The 15,396-nt window shown below is 46.8% G+C and overlaps 7 non-coding genes across 7 annotated transcripts; all 7 read right to left on the reverse strand.

Annotated features, from left to right (window-relative positions):
- LOC142721882 (U2 spliceosomal RNA) lies at positions 1 to 189 on the reverse strand. Its single transcript, XR_012874237.1, has one exon. It is a non-coding gene; the product is annotated as a U2 spliceosomal RNA (small nuclear RNA).
- A 6,846-nt stretch (positions 190 to 7,035) lies between these two features.
- LOC142721855 (U2 spliceosomal RNA) lies at positions 7,036 to 7,226 on the reverse strand. Its single transcript, XR_012874214.1, has one exon. It is a non-coding gene; the product is annotated as a U2 spliceosomal RNA (small nuclear RNA).
- Positions 7,227 to 8,516: 1,290 nt separating this feature from the next.
- Positions 8,517 to 8,707, reverse strand: LOC142721856 (U2 spliceosomal RNA). Its single transcript, XR_012874215.1, has one exon. It is a non-coding gene; the product is annotated as a U2 spliceosomal RNA (small nuclear RNA).
- Positions 8,708 to 9,997: 1,290 nt separating this feature from the next.
- LOC142721857 (U2 spliceosomal RNA) lies at positions 9,998 to 10,188 on the reverse strand. The gene has a single exon (XR_012874217.1). It is a non-coding gene; the product is annotated as a U2 spliceosomal RNA (small nuclear RNA).
- A 1,290-nt stretch (positions 10,189 to 11,478) lies between these two features.
- On the reverse strand, positions 11,479 to 11,669 carry LOC142721858 (U2 spliceosomal RNA). The gene has a single exon (XR_012874218.1). It is a non-coding gene; the product is annotated as a U2 spliceosomal RNA (small nuclear RNA).
- A 1,290-nt stretch (positions 11,670 to 12,959) lies between these two features.
- Positions 12,960 to 13,150, reverse strand: LOC142721859 (U2 spliceosomal RNA). Its single transcript, XR_012874219.1, has one exon. It is a non-coding gene; the product is annotated as a U2 spliceosomal RNA (small nuclear RNA).
- A 1,290-nt stretch (positions 13,151 to 14,440) lies between these two features.
- LOC142721861 (U2 spliceosomal RNA) lies at positions 14,441 to 14,631 on the reverse strand. The gene has a single exon (XR_012874221.1). It is a non-coding gene; the product is annotated as a U2 spliceosomal RNA (small nuclear RNA).
- Positions 14,632 to 15,396: the final 765 nt, after the last annotated feature.

Genomic DNA, 15,396 nt, shown 5'->3' on the forward strand with positions numbered 1-15,396 from the left:
GAAGGGTGCACCGGTCCTGGAAATACTGCAATACCAGGTCAATGCGTGGAGTGGACAGAGCAAGCTCTATTTCCATCTCCCTGTTCTAAAAATCCATTTAATATATGGTCCCCAGATAGGGGACGTATCAGATATTAAACTGATAAGAACAGATAAGGTTCCAACAAAGTTTTTTATTGGCAAAAATATTATATTTTACAGACTTTTTTTTAAAATTGAAACCACAAGATAAAATCAATGGCATAATACATAAATATTCATACATTTAAATGAATACAAAAGTAATAATAATAAGACCAGTAATACAGATGTTATAATAAAAGTACAGAACAATAGCAGGATAAAATTTATACAGGGCATAAAAGACATAAAAGAATAAAACCATTTTTATTTACAATGTTATGGTATTCCACATTTGCAAACACCACATGGATGTTGCTTCTTTTACCCCTAGCTGCTTTTTGTCCCTAAGATAATAAATGTACATTTCACTTAGGGCATATTTGACACAATTTTTAACATCAATAAAATCATGTTTAAAAAGCAGAATGTTCCTAACCTTCCAGATGGCATTCTTAAAACAGTTTAAAATGATCCAACAGACCATTTGCTGTTTAAAACTTGGGCAGTTAAAAAGACCATAAAACACGTATTCAAATTTAAGATCTTTAAGACCGCAGGCCCATTTCAACAATGGGCCTACCTTCCTCCAAACCTCCTGTGCATATGGGCAGTTCCAAAACAGGTGCATTACCGTCTCGTCGTCACCACACCTGTCTCTCGGGCACTTGGCTCTCGCCACCAGTCCTCGCCTATGCTGGAATTCACGGGTAGGGAGGCACTGGTGAACGATTGCCCAGGCAAGGTCCTTGTGCACATTTGCCATAAATTTCCCGAAAACGTTCCGCCACACCACCTTGGACCTTGCCTGTGAGAAATTTGAAACTGCCAGTGTATCCTCCTGCCGCCTACAGGAGAGTGACACTTTTTTCTGGTCCCCCAATATGTCAGGCTCCAATTCTTGGAGACCTAGGAGCCTGACAGTTTTTTCGAGCACCGCATATTGTTTTGGGGGACACAGAAGCACAGGAGAATTCAAAGGGACACGAAACCATCGTTTAAAAATCATGCCCGTAGCGTACTTTAAAAAGTAGCTAAAAATACCATCAGAATTATACATTTTAAAACAGAAGCAAAAGTATTTAATGTAAAAGAAGTTAAAAAGGTTAGGAACATCTCTCCCGCCATTGTCCTTACATCTGTACATAAAATCACGTTTTAGTTTTTCCATTTTGGAACCCCATAAAAACATAAAACAGATCCTGGTCACTTTTTTAATATATAAAATTGTTGGAGGGAAAACCATAGCTACATAAAGCATTATGGGTAATAAAACAGATTTAATTATTAAAACTTTTCCCTCCATGGTGAGATTTCTCAAATTCCACATTAAAACCTTTTTTTCCATTTTGGCAATTACTGAATCCCAATTGGGTCTCCCATCGTTTTCTTGATTAAAAACAATTCCTAAAATTTTTATCTGATCCTGCTGCATGTTAACTCCTGGTGTCACAGAGGAATCCCATACACCAGTATAAAAACAGTCACATTTATCAACGTTTAATTTAAAACCAGAGGCTTCACAAAAAAAGCCGGTGTTCCTCAATGCCCTTCTCATAGAAGCGGCGTCTGGGCATAGGATGGTGGCGTCATCCATATAGCCTAGGATTTTTACCTGGTTCCCCCTTCCTCCAGGTATGGGCACGCCTCTGATGACTTTATCATCTCTTATTAGGGTGAACAGAGGTTCAATGGCACAAATAAAAAGGAGCGGAGACAACGGGCACCCCTGTTTCACCCCTGATAAAAGAGGAACACCTTTAGTTAAAAATCCGTTGATAGAAATTTGGCTAAAACAGGATCGATATAAAAGCTTAATACGTGTTAAAATAATTTCAGGAACAGCCATCTTTTTAAGAACCATAAAAAGATATTCATGGGAGACCCGGTCAAAAGCCTTCTCGAAATCTAAGGATAAAATAGCAAGGCTTTGACCCCTTTCTTTAAAATACCAAATGATGTCACGTAAAATATTCAGGGACTCAGTAATTGACCTCCCAGGTACCCCACATACCTGGTTTGGATGGATTAATTTATGAATAAAAGGTTTAAAACGGATTGTTATTAGTTTAGCTAAAATTTTACAATCAACGTTTAAAAGAGTAATAGGGCGCCAGTTTTTTAACTGGTCCTTCTCACCTTTTTTAAAAATTAAGGACACAATCCCCCTCCTCCAGGAAGGGGGCAGCTCTTCAGTAATAAAAACTTCCTTATACAATAAAAACATGTCATTCTTTAAAATTTCCCAAAAAGCATGATAAAATTCGATGGGCAGACCATCTTCCCCAGGAGCTTTCCCATTAGAAAAACTTTTAAAAGCAAATAAAAGTTCCTCCAAGGTAATATTACGGGATAAAACTTCCTGGTCTAAAATATCTAGCTTGGCATCAAGGGAATTAAGAACATGTTCTAAAAAGGAAGGATCAATATTTTTCTTGTTAAAAAGAGATTGGTAGAAATTAAAAGCAGAATTTAAAATGCCGACCATAGTGGTTTCTCCTTCAAGGTTTAAAATGACATCTCGTTTATCCATTACCTTTTTGAAGAAGAACCGGGAACACTTCTCGCCATCCTCGAGGTACTTTACATGTGAATTAAAAATTATTTGTTTCCCTTTCTCTTCTATGGCATGTTTTATTTCAGCTTTAAGATTTAAAATATCATCATCAACATCCATACCAATCTCCTTCAATTTAAAAAGTACATGTAAACGTTTATTAAGAACATAAAACCATTGTTTTTTCTCTTTTGCTTTCTTCTTACCTGCTCGAATAAAAAAAGCTCTGATTTTGGGTTTAATGCCCTCCCACCAGTGTAGCATAGGCTGACTGGGCGCTCTATGGGACTGCCAACACTGGTAGGTCCGCACAAACTCCTCTTTAATGATGGGGTCCTCCAGGAGTGTGGTGTTTAGTCTCCAGGGACCCCTACAAGCTTTTTGCTCTCCCTCTAGCTCCAGGTGCACCGAAAGGAGCTTGTGATCAGATAAAATATTTGTTAAAAGCAAACATTTTTTGGGAATAAAACTATTAGAAGTGAAAATAAAATCAATTCTGGAGCTCACTCTTCCATTGGACCAGGTGGGGCCTGGGTCCGCAGGCAAGAGTTCCCTCCAGCAATCTTTCAATTTAAAATCACCAATAAAATTCTTGAGCAGGTAAGAAGTACGGTCAATTTTTCGATTAAAATCCCCACCCTGCCGGTGTTCTCCATCACGTACACAGTTAAAATCACCACCCACCAGCAGGGGGGTAGACCCAACACAAAACAATGGTAAAATCTCTAATAGTTCTGCCCTCTCCTGTTTGGTAGGAGGGGCATAAACGTTTAAAACACGAATTAAAATTCCATTAAAAAGCAAATGTATTAAAATAGCTCTGCCGGGCATGATTTCAGTCACTGTTTGGATGGAGATAAAACGACCTCGGCAGAGCAATCCAACCCCCGCAGAGCGACAGTCATTTCCACCAGACCAGACTGAGGGGCCTAGTTTCCAGTCCATCTTTAAATCTTGATATTCCAAGTCATTAGGGATTCCACATTCTTGAAGCAGGCAAAGGTCAAAGTCCACAGTCTCTAAAAATGAAAATAAAGCAGTCCTGCGGACAGGGCTCTTTAGGGACCTCACATTTAGTGAGGCGACTTTGATAGGAACCAACATAGTCTTAGTTGAGGTCAGAGTCCGAACCAGAAGAGTCGTACTCGGAGATCAGCTGCGAGTCTGGACCCCCTTTTTGAGGGGTCAATAAATCTTGGATGTTGGTAGGGTCAGAGCCAGATACGTGGGCGGCTCCAACCCCCACACTGCTCTCATCCGAACTCCGATAGGCAGCTTTCCTCCGAACTCCGGACTCCTCTTCCTCTCGCTGTCTCTTTGCAGAATGGCTCCTATCCATCTCCTCGAAGTCGCTCTCACCCATCTCTGGCCCCTGGCTGAAGATATCGCTGATGTCCTTACTGGGCAGCTGCACAGGGGCCTGTGAGGTCCCATCACTCTTGGCAACCTTTGCCTGCTTACGGGGAGCCTTCATCGCAAGCCCCTCCACAACCGCAGTGGAGGAACTTTGCTCCGACCCCCCCGTTGACCGGTAATGGTCAAAACGAGGCTCCAATCCAGCATATTTTAGGGTTTTCTTAATGGAGCCCTCGTCTGACACAGAGTGTCTCCGCTCCATGCCCACACTCTTGGGACAGGCGTCAGGTCCTACTGCAGAACCTACGGAGCCACGACGCCTGTCGCTAACCACTGCCTCAACAGGGTCCACTGCAGGCGGAGCAGAGGACCTGTTTGCAGAGGTGCCGGTCAACTTATGTCCAGCAGAGTCAGAATTCCTCCTGCTCTGCCTGGACCCGGTGGAATCCCTATGGCCGTCCCTCGAGGCTGACATCGGTGGGCCCCCCGATGGAGCTGTGAAGGACTTTGGCCTGGACCCCTCAGTCGTCAATGCTCGTTTTGGGGCATTACCAGCGGCGTCTGCACATGTTGCAAACTGCCGCTCTGGCCCTGGTCTGGGTGGCCCAGATTTCGCTCTGCGGGGGCAATCTTTAAAAGCATGCCCAGTCATGCCGCACAGATTGCACAACACCTCGGAACTGCATTTTGCCGCCACGTGTCCAACCTGGCCACACCTGTTACACTGCACCACATGGGGCCGGTCACAATGTTCTCTGGTGTGGCCATATCTCAAGCAGTTCCGGCAGGCTATTGGCATCTGGGGGTAAAATAAGAATCCTCGATTCTTCCCAATGGCAAAGTTCTGGGGTGGGTGATGTAAGCCTCCAATGCCATTGGGATCCTGGCGGAACTTCACCCAATATTTCCTTTTGCCGTTCCAGAAGCTCTGGGTGTTCAAGATTTTGTGTGAGAAGCGGACCTCCCTGCAGTAACGACTGAGGAAGGTTTCAATGTCACACTCTGAGACAAATGGACTGAACATGCACATCACGAGCGGGACTTCTTCCTCCCCGTAGAGGAATAAAAAGTTCAGTCCATTTAGCCGCTCCTCACTCTGGTCCGCATCAGACAATCTTTTGTGCATGTTGTCGCAACATGCCGCGGCCGTAAAGGATATGGTGTACCGACCGCGGCTTTCCTGGTCATTGAGACACAGGATGTCCGCCCGCTTGAGCCCCAGGAAGTCCAGCAGAATCACCTCCACAATGAAGCGAAGGTTCTTCCGCTGGCGATGGCCTTCTTCCACCTCGATGCGGACGGACTGGCGCAACCGGGTGTCCCCGGATGCAAATCCAAATGTAAATGGCATTTTCAGTGCCTGGGGGCTAAGCCTGTCCCTTATAGCAGCAAGGGCTCAGATTCCACAATTAAGTGGAACCCTCCCCCAAGGCCAAGGATTAGGGTACCCCAGACACCTACGAAGCCCGATAAACGCCCTCGGAACGCTCTTAGAAAAACGCCTCAAGGCCGGTTGACCTCTTGGGTAAGGCGCGATCGCAACTCGTTGTCCGGGGGCTAAGCCCACTCCCCAAATAGCAGCAAGGGGGTGAAGTCTCTCTGTGAAAAGAGACGATCCCCCAAGGCCAAGGAGCAGGGTACCCCGGACACCTCCCAACAAAACCAGATGCAGAAATACTACACCTGATCTTGTCAAAAGGCCGAGAAGCGATAACCCGAGCGGCCCTTGCCTTGCCCGAGCCTGTCCCATACTGCTGTTCACCCCTTGCAGCGATTCAGCCTACTCCTAGGCAATTCCATGGGGCCCTGCAGGCTCACACACATTTACAGCTACTAAGCGGGAGGTGAATAAAGGCCGGAGAGGAAGCCAGACAGGATTTGCTTCTTTTGCTTGCACCACAATGCAGTGCTGAAAGAGGAGGAATCTACATAAAAACGCCTTCCTGGCAACGCCCAAATGCCCTCCTGCCATGCAGATAAACACTGGCAGCGGCAGCAAGTGCATGCCCACAGCCACCCCTTGTTCCTTCACACCTTGTATCAGCTTTAATCCAGTCCTGTGCTGCCTGCTGAGCAGCACTGAACAACACTGCCTGGGCCCAGGCTTTTATCTCTGAGGCAGGCCCCATTATGATGTCAGAAAGCTGGCTCTGGAATCCTGAGGGCTCCACTATGACACGTGCAAAGTTCCGTCTGAACTTTATATAAGACTGTGAGGCTCAGTCAGTCACTCAGTGTTGCCTGAGAGGGCAACACTGCAACAGCCGGCCGCCAGGCTGTCTTTTTTTTGCACATTTATTTGCCTCCAGGAGGCCACAAGAGGGAGACAAGGGACTGCAAAATGGAAAATAGGCATCCACCAACTTTACAGACAACTTCTCTTTGCTCCTACAACCTCCATCCTTGCACAGTTTGTTATTCTTCCAGGTAACATAGTAACAAATCCAAATTGCTGCTCTCTTTGTAGGCAAGCAAGGGTTTGTTGCAACTGCAATTCTTACTTCTTCTTGAAATGTAGGGACGACAGTACATTCCATCACATCCACCTAGTGTACACAGGTAGGTCCATTGTGGCGGGTAGGCGGCTGGCTGCTTTAATGGCTGTTTGCTGTTCCCCTACTCCACTCCACTCCACTATTTGACTGTGGTGCTGCATCAATCAGTGGCTGGCTCAGGTGCAGCTCTTTAACTTACCTAGGAGGGAGGGAGGGAGGGCGGAGAGAAGACAAGGAAGGTGAATGAGCTGTTCCAATGTGAAATGCCGGAAACACAGAAACACAGAAGACACACACACACACACACACACACACACAACAAGAGGTGGCAATGTATTCATTAATTGCATTTAATAAATGAGCTCATTATCACACATGACTGTACAAATGCATTGTCCAACAGGTGTTGAAATAATGGGATTAAAAGGGGAGATCCCTTCAGAAAGACAGAAACAATGGCAAAGAGAAAAAACACTTTTGGAATCTGATTTTAGTCAACACATAAGGGAAGGGTGCACCGGTCCTGGAAATACTGCAATACCAGGTCAATGCGTGGAGTGGACAGAGCAAGCTCTATTTCCATCTCCCTGTTCTAAAAATCCATTTAATATATGGTCCCCAGATAGGGGACGTATCAGATATTAAACTGATAAGAACAGATACTACACTTGATCTTAGCCAAAAGGCCGAGAAGCGATAACCCGAGCGGCCCTTGCCTTGCCCGAGCCTGTCCCATACTGCTGTTCACCCCTTGCAGCGATTCAGCCTACTCCTAGGCAATTCCATGGGGCCCTGCAGGCTCACACACATTTACAGCTACTAAGCGGGAGGTGAATAAAGGCCGGAGAGGAAGCCAGACAGGATTTGCTTCTTTTGCTTGCACCACAATGCAGTGCTGAAAGAGGAGGAATCTACATAAAAACGCCTTCCTGGCAACGCCCAAATGCCCTCCTGCCATGCAGATAAACACTGGCAGCGGCAGCAAGTGCATGCCCACAGCCACCCCTTGTTCCTTCACACCTTGTATCAGCTTTAATCCAGTCCTGTGCTGCCTGCTGAGCAGCACTGAACAACACTGCCTGGGCCCAGGCTTTTATCTCTGAGGCAGGCCCCATTATGATGTCAGAAAGCTGGCTCTGGAATCCTGAGGGCTCCACTATGACACGTGCAAAGTTCCGTCTGAACTTTATATAAGACTGTGAGGCTCAGTCAGTCACTCAGTGTTGCCTGAGAGGGCAACACTGCAACAGCCGGCCGCCAGGCTGTCTTTTTTTTGCACATTTATTTGCCTCCAGGAGGCCACAAGAGGGAGACAAGGGACTGCAAAATGGAAAATAGGCATCCACCAACTTTACAGACAACTTCTCTTTGCTCCTACAACCTCCATCCTTGCACAGTTTGTTATTCTTCCAGGTAACATAGTAACAAATCCAAATTGCTGCTCTCTTTGTAGGCAAGCAAGGGTTTGTTGCAACTGCAATTCTTACTTCTTCTTGAAATGTAGGGACGACAGTACATTCCATCACATCCACCTAGTGTACACAGGTAGGTCCATTGTGGCGGGTAGGCGGCTGGCTGCTTTAATGGCTGTTTGCTGTTCCCCTACTCCACTCCACTCCACTATTTGACTGTGGTGCTGCATCAATCAGTGGCTGGCTCAGGTGCAGCTCTTTAACTTACCTAGGAGGGAGGGAGGGAGGGCGGAGAGAAGACAAGGAAGGTGAATGAGCTGTTCCAATGTGAAATGCCGGAAACACAGAAACACAGAAGACACACACACACACACACACACACACACAACAAGAGGTGGCAATGTATTCATTAATTGCATTTAATAAATGAGCTCATTATCACACATGACTGTACAAATGCATTGTCCAACAGGTGTTGAAATAATGGGATTAAAAGGGGAGATCCCTTCAGAAAGACAGAAACAATGGCAAAGAGAAAAAACACTTTTGGAATCTGATTTTAGTCAACACATAAGGGAAGGGTGCACCGGTCCTGGAAATACTGCAATACCAGGTCAATGCGTGGAGTGGACAGAGCAAGCTCTATTTCCATCTCCCTGTTCTAAAAATCCATTTAATATATGGTCCCCAGATAGGGGACGTATCAGATATTAAACTGATAAGAACAGATACTACACTTGATCTTAGCCAAAAGGCCGAGAAGCGATAACCCGAGCGGCCCTTGCCTTGCCCGAGCCTGTCCCATACTGCTGTTCACCCCTTGCAGCGATTCAGCCTACTCCTAGGCAATTCCATGGGGCCCTGCAGGCTCACACACATTTACAGCTACTAAGCGGGAGGTGAATAAAGGCCGGAGAGGAAGCCAGACAGGATTTGCTTCTTTTGCTTGCACCACAATGCAGTGCTGAAAGAGGAGGAATCTACATAAAAACGCCTTCCTGGCAACGCCCAAATGCCCTCCTGCCATGCAGATAAACACTGGCAGCGGCAGCAAGTGCATGCCCACAGCCACCCCTTGTTCCTTCACACCTTGTATCAGCTTTAATCCAGTCCTGTGCTGCCTGCTGAGCAGCACTGAACAACACTGCCTGGGCCCAGGCTTTTATCTCTGAGGCAGGCCCCATTATGATGTCAGAAAGCTGGCTCTGGAATCCTGAGGGCTCCACTATGACACGTGCAAAGTTCCGTCTGAACTTTATATAAGACTGTGAGGCTCAGTCAGTCACTCAGTGTTGCCTGAGAGGGCAACACTGCAACAGCCGGCCGCCAGGCTGTCTTTTTTTTGCACATTTATTTGCCTCCAGGAGGCCACAAGAGGGAGACAAGGGACTGCAAAATGGAAAATAGGCATCCACCAACTTTACAGACAACTTCTCTTTGCTCCTACAACCTCCATCCTTGCACAGTTTGTTATTCTTCCAGGTAACATAGTAACAAATCCAAATTGCTGCTCTCTTTGTAGGCAAGCAAGGGTTTGTTGCAACTGCAATTCTTACTTCTTCTTGAAATGTAGGGACGACAGTACATTCCATCACATCCACCTAGTGTACACAGGTAGGTCCATTGTGGCGGGTAGGCGGCTGGCTGCTTTAATGGCTGTTTGCTGTTCCCCTACTCCACTCCACTCCACTATTTGACTGTGGTGCTGCATCAATCAGTGGCTGGCTCAGGTGCAGCTCTTTAACTTACCTAGGAGGGAGGGAGGGAGGGCGGAGAGAAGACAAGGAAGGTGAATGAGCTGTTCCAATGTGAAATGCCGGAAACACAGAAACACAGAAGACACACACACACACACACACACACACACAACAAGAGGTGGCAATGTATTCATTAATTGCATTTAATAAATGAGCTCATTATCACACATGACTGTACAAATGCATTGTCCAACAGGTGTTGAAATAATGGGATTAAAAGGGGAGATCCCTTCAGAAAGACAGAAACAATGGCAAAGAGAAAAAACACTTTTGGAATCTGATTTTAGTCAACACATAAGGGAAGGGTGCACCGGTCCTGGAAATACTGCAATACCAGGTCAATGCGTGGAGTGGACAGAGCAAGCTCTATTTCCATCTCCCTGTTCTAAAAATCCATTTAATATATGGTCCCCAGATAGGGGACGTATCAGATATTAAACTGATAAGAACAGATACTACACTTGATCTTAGCCAAAAGGCCGAGAAGCGATAACCCGAGCGGCCCTTGCCTTGCCCGAGCCTGTCCCATACTGCTGTTCACCCCTTGCAGCGATTCAGCCTACTCCTAGGCAATTCCATGGGGCCCTGCAGGCTCACACACATTTACAGCTACTAAGCGGGAGGTGAATAAAGGCCGGAGAGGAAGCCAGACAGGATTTGCTTCTTTTGCTTGCACCACAATGCAGTGCTGAAAGAGGAGGAATCTACATAAAAACGCCTTCCTGGCAACGCCCAAATGCCCTCCTGCCATGCAGATAAACACTGGCAGCGGCAGCAAGTGCATGCCCACAGCCACCCCTTGTTCCTTCACACCTTGTATCAGCTTTAATCCAGTCCTGTGCTGCCTGCTGAGCAGCACTGAACAACACTGCCTGGGCCCAGGCTTTTATCTCTGAGGCAGGCCCCATTATGATGTCAGAAAGCTGGCTCTGGAATCCTGAGGGCTCCACTATGACACGTGCAAAGTTCCGTCTGAACTTTATATAAGACTGTGAGGCTCAGTCAGTCACTCAGTGTTGCCTGAGAGGGCAACACTGCAACAGCCGGCCGCCAGGCTGTCTTTTTTTTGCACATTTATTTGCCTCCAGGAGGCCACAAGAGGGAGACAAGGGACTGCAAAATGGAAAATAGGCATCCACCAACTTTACAGACAACTTCTCTTTGCTCCTACAACCTCCATCCTTGCACAGTTTGTTATTCTTCCAGGTAACATAGTAACAAATCCAAATTGCTGCTCTCTTTGTAGGCAAGCAAGGGTTTGTTGCAACTGCAATTCTTACTTCTTCTTGAAATGTAGGGACGACAGTACATTCCATCACATCCACCTAGTGTACACAGGTAGGTCCATTGTGGCGGGTAGGCGGCTGGCTGCTTTAATGGCTGTTTGCTGTTCCCCTACTCCACTCCACTCCACTATTTGACTGTGGTGCTGCATCAATCAGTGGCTGGCTCAGGTGCAGCTCTTTAACTTACCTAGGAGGGAGGGAGGGAGGGCGGAGAGAAGACAAGGAAGGTGAATGAGCTGTTCCAATGTGAAATGCCGGAAACACAGAAACACAGAAGACACACACACACACACACACACACACACAACAAGAGGTGGCAATGTATTCATTAATTGCATTTAATAAATGAGCTCATTATCACACATGACTGTACAAATGCATTGTCCAACAGGTGTTGAAATAATGGGATTAAAAGGGGAGATCCCTTCAGAAAGACAGAAACAATGGCAAAGAGAAAAAACACTTTTGGAATCTGATTTTAGTCAACACATAAGGGAAGGGTGCACCGGTCCTGGAAATACTGCAATACCAGGTCAATGCGTGGAGTGGACAGAGCAAGCTCTATTTCCATCTCCCTGTTCTAAAAATCCATTTAATATATGGTCCCCAGATAGGGGACGTATCAGATATTAAACTGATAAGAACAGATACTACACTTGATCTTAGCCAAAAGGCCGAGAAGCGATAACCCGAGCGGCCCTTGCCTTGCCCGAGCCTGTCCCATACTGCTGTTCACCCCTTGCAGCGATTCAGCCTACTCCTAGGCAATTCCATGGGGCCCTGCAGGCTCACACACATTTACAGCTACTAAGCGGGAGGTGAATAAAGGCCGGAGAGGAAGCCAGACAGGATTTGCTTCTTTTGCTTGCACCACAATGCAGTGCTGAAAGAGGAGGAATCTACATAAAAACGCCTTCCTGGCAACGCCCAAATGCCCTCCTGCCATGCAGATAAACACTGGCAGCGGCAGCAAGTGCATGCCCACAGCCACCCCTTGTTCCTTCACACCTTGTATCAGCTTTAATCCAGTCCTGTGCTGCCTGCTGAGCAGCACTGAACAACACTGCCTGGGCCCAGGCTTTTATCTCTGAGGCAGGCCCCATTATGATGTCAGAAAGCTGGCTCTGGAATCCTGAGGGCTCCACTATGACACGTGCAAAGTTCCGTCTGAACTTTATATAAGACTGTGAGGCTCAGTCAGTCACTCAGTGTTGCCTGAGAGGGCAACACTGCAACAGCCGGCCGCCAGGCTGTCTTTTTTTTGCACATTTATTTGCCTCCAGGAGGCCACAAGAGGGAGACAAGGGACTGCAAAATGGAAAATAGGCATCCACCAACTTTACAGACAACTTCTCTTTGCTCCTACAACCTCCATCCTTGCACAGTTTGTTATTCTTCCAGGTAACATAGTAACAAATCCAAATTGCTGCTCTCTTTGTAGGCAAGCAAGGGTTTGTTGCAACTGCAATTCTTACTTCTTCTTGAAATGTAGGGACGACAGTACATTCCATCACATCCACCTAGTGTACACAGGTAGGTCCATTGTGGCGGGTAGGCGGCTGGCTGCTTTAATGGCTGTTTGCTGTTCCCCTACTCCACTCCACTCCACTATTTGACTGTGGTGCTGCATCAATCAGTGGCTGGCTCAGGTGCAGCTCTTTAACTTACCTAGGAGGGAGGGAGGGAGGGCGGAGAGAAGACAAGGAAGGTGAATGAGCTGTTCCAATGTGAAATGCCGGAAACACAGAAACACAGAAGACACACACACACACACACACACACACACAACAAGAGGTGGCAATGTATTCATTAATTGCATTTAATAAATGAGCTCATTATCACACATGACTGTACAAATGCATTGTCCAACAGGTGTTGAAATAATGGGATTAAAAGGGGAGATCCCTTCAGAAAGACAGAAACAATGGCAAAGAGAAAAAACACTTTTGGAATCTGATTTTAGTCAACACATAAGGGAAGGGTGCACCGGTCCTGGAAATACTGCAATACCAGGTCAATGCGTGGAGTGGACAGAGCAAGCTCTATTTCCATCTCCCTGTTCTAAAAATCCATTTAATATATGGTCCCCAGATAGGGGACGTATCAGATATTAAACTGATAAGAACAGATACTACACTTGATCTTAGCCAAAAGGCCGAGAAGCGATAACCCGAGCGGCCCTTGCCTTGCCCGAGCCTGTCCCATACTGCTGTTCACCCCTTGCAGCGATTCAGCCTACTCCTAGGCAATTCCATGGGGCCCTGCAGGCTCACACACATTTACAGCTACTAAGCGGGAGGTGAATAAAGGCCGGAGAGGAAGCCAGACAGGATTTGCTTCTTTTGCTTGCACCACAATGCAGTGCTGAAAGAGGAGGAATCTACATAAAAACGCCTTCCTGGCAACGCCCAAATGCCCTCCTGCCATGCAGATAAACACTGGCAGCGGCAGCAAGTGCATGCCCACAGCCACCCCTTGTTCCTTCACACCTTGTATCAGCTTTAATCCAGTCCTGTGCTGCCTGCTGAGCAGCACTGAACAACACTGCCTGGGCCCAGGCTTTTATCTCTGAGGCAGGCCCCATTATGATGTCAGAAAGCTGGCTCTGGAATCCTGAGGGCTCCACTATGACACGTGCAAAGTTCCGTCTGAACTTTATATAAGACTGTGAGGCTCAGTCAGTCACTCAGTGTTGCCTGAGAGGGCAACACTGCAACAGCCGGCCGCCAGGCTGTCTTTTTTTTGCACATTTATTTGCCTCCAGGAGGCCACAAGAGGGAGACAAGGGACTGCAAAATGGAAAATAGGCATCCACCAACTTTACAGACAACTTCTCTTTGCTCCTACAACCTCCATCCTTGCACAGTTTGTTATTCTTCCAGGTAACATAGTAACAAATCCAAATTGCTGCTCTCTTTGTAGGCAAGCAAGGGTTTGTTGCAACTGCAATTCTTACTTCTTCTTGAAATGTAGGGACGACAGTACATTCCATCACATCCACCTAGTGTACACAGGTAGGTCCATTGTGGCGGGTAGGCGGCTGGCTGCTTTAATGGCTGTTTGCTGTTCCCCTACTCCACTCCACTCCACTATTTGACTGTGGTGCTGCATCAATCAGTGGCTGGCTCAGGTGCAGCTCTTTAACTTACCTAGGAGGGAGGGAGGGAGGGCGGAGAGAAGACAAGGAAGGTGAATGAGCTGTTCCAATGTGAAATGCCGGAAACACAGAAACACAGAAGACACACACACACACACACACACACACACAACAAGAGGTGGCAATGTATTCATTAATTGCATTTAATAAATGAGCTCATTATCACACATGACTGTACAAATGCATTGTCCAACAGGTGTTGAAATAATGGGATTAAAAGGGGAGATCCCTTCAGAAAGACAGAAACAATGGCAAAGAGAAAAAACACTTTTGGAATCTGATTTTAGTCAACACATAAGGGAAGGGTGCACCGGTCCTGGAAATACTGCAATACCAGGTCAATGCGTGGAGTGGACAGAGCAAGCTCTATTTCCATCTCCCTGTTCTAAAAATCCATTTAATATATGGTCCCCAGATAGGGGACGTATCAGATATTAAACTGATAAGAACAGATACTACACTTGATCTTAGCCAAAAGGCCGAGAAGCGATAACCCGAGCGGCCCTTGCCTTGCCCGAGCCTGTCCCATACTGCTGTTCACCCCTTGCAGCGATTCAGCCTACTCCTAGGCAATTCCATGGGGCCCTGCAGGCTCACACACATTTACAGCTACTAAGCGGGAGGTGAATAAAGGCCGGAGAGGAAGCCAGACAGGATTTGCTTCTTTTGCTTGCACCACAATGCAGTGCTGAAAGAGGAGGAATCTACATAAAAACGCCTTCCTGGCAACGCCCAAATGCCCTCCTGCCATGCAGATAAACACTGGCAGCGGCAGCAAGTGCATGCCCACAGCCACCCCTTGTTCCTTCACACCTTGTATCAGCTTTAATCCAGTCCTGTGCTGCCTGCTGAGCAGCACTGAACAACACTGCCTGGGCCCAGGCTTTTATCTCTGAGGCAGGCCCCATTATGATGTCAGAAAGCTGGCTCTGGAATCCTGAGGGCTCCACTATGACACGTGCAAAGTTCCGTCTGAACTTTATATAAGACTGTGAGGCTCAGTCAGTCACTCAGTGTTGCCTGAGAGGGCAACACTGCAACAGCCGGCCGCCAGGCTGTCTTTTTTTTGCACATTTATTTGCCTCCAGGAGGCCACAAGAGGGAGACAAGGGACTGCAAAATGGAAAATAGGCATCCACCAACTTTACAGACAACTTCTCTTTGCTCCTACAACCTCCATCCTTGCACAGTTTGTTATTCTTCCAGGTAACATAGTAACAAATCCAAATTGCTGCTCTCTTTGTAGGCAAGCAAGG

Source organism: Rhinoderma darwinii, unplaced genomic scaffold, assembly GCF_050947455.1.
Source record: "Rhinoderma darwinii isolate aRhiDar2 unplaced genomic scaffold, aRhiDar2.hap1 Scaffold_523, whole genome shotgun sequence".
Taxonomy (NCBI): domain Eukaryota; kingdom Metazoa; phylum Chordata; class Amphibia; order Anura; family Rhinodermatidae; genus Rhinoderma; species Rhinoderma darwinii.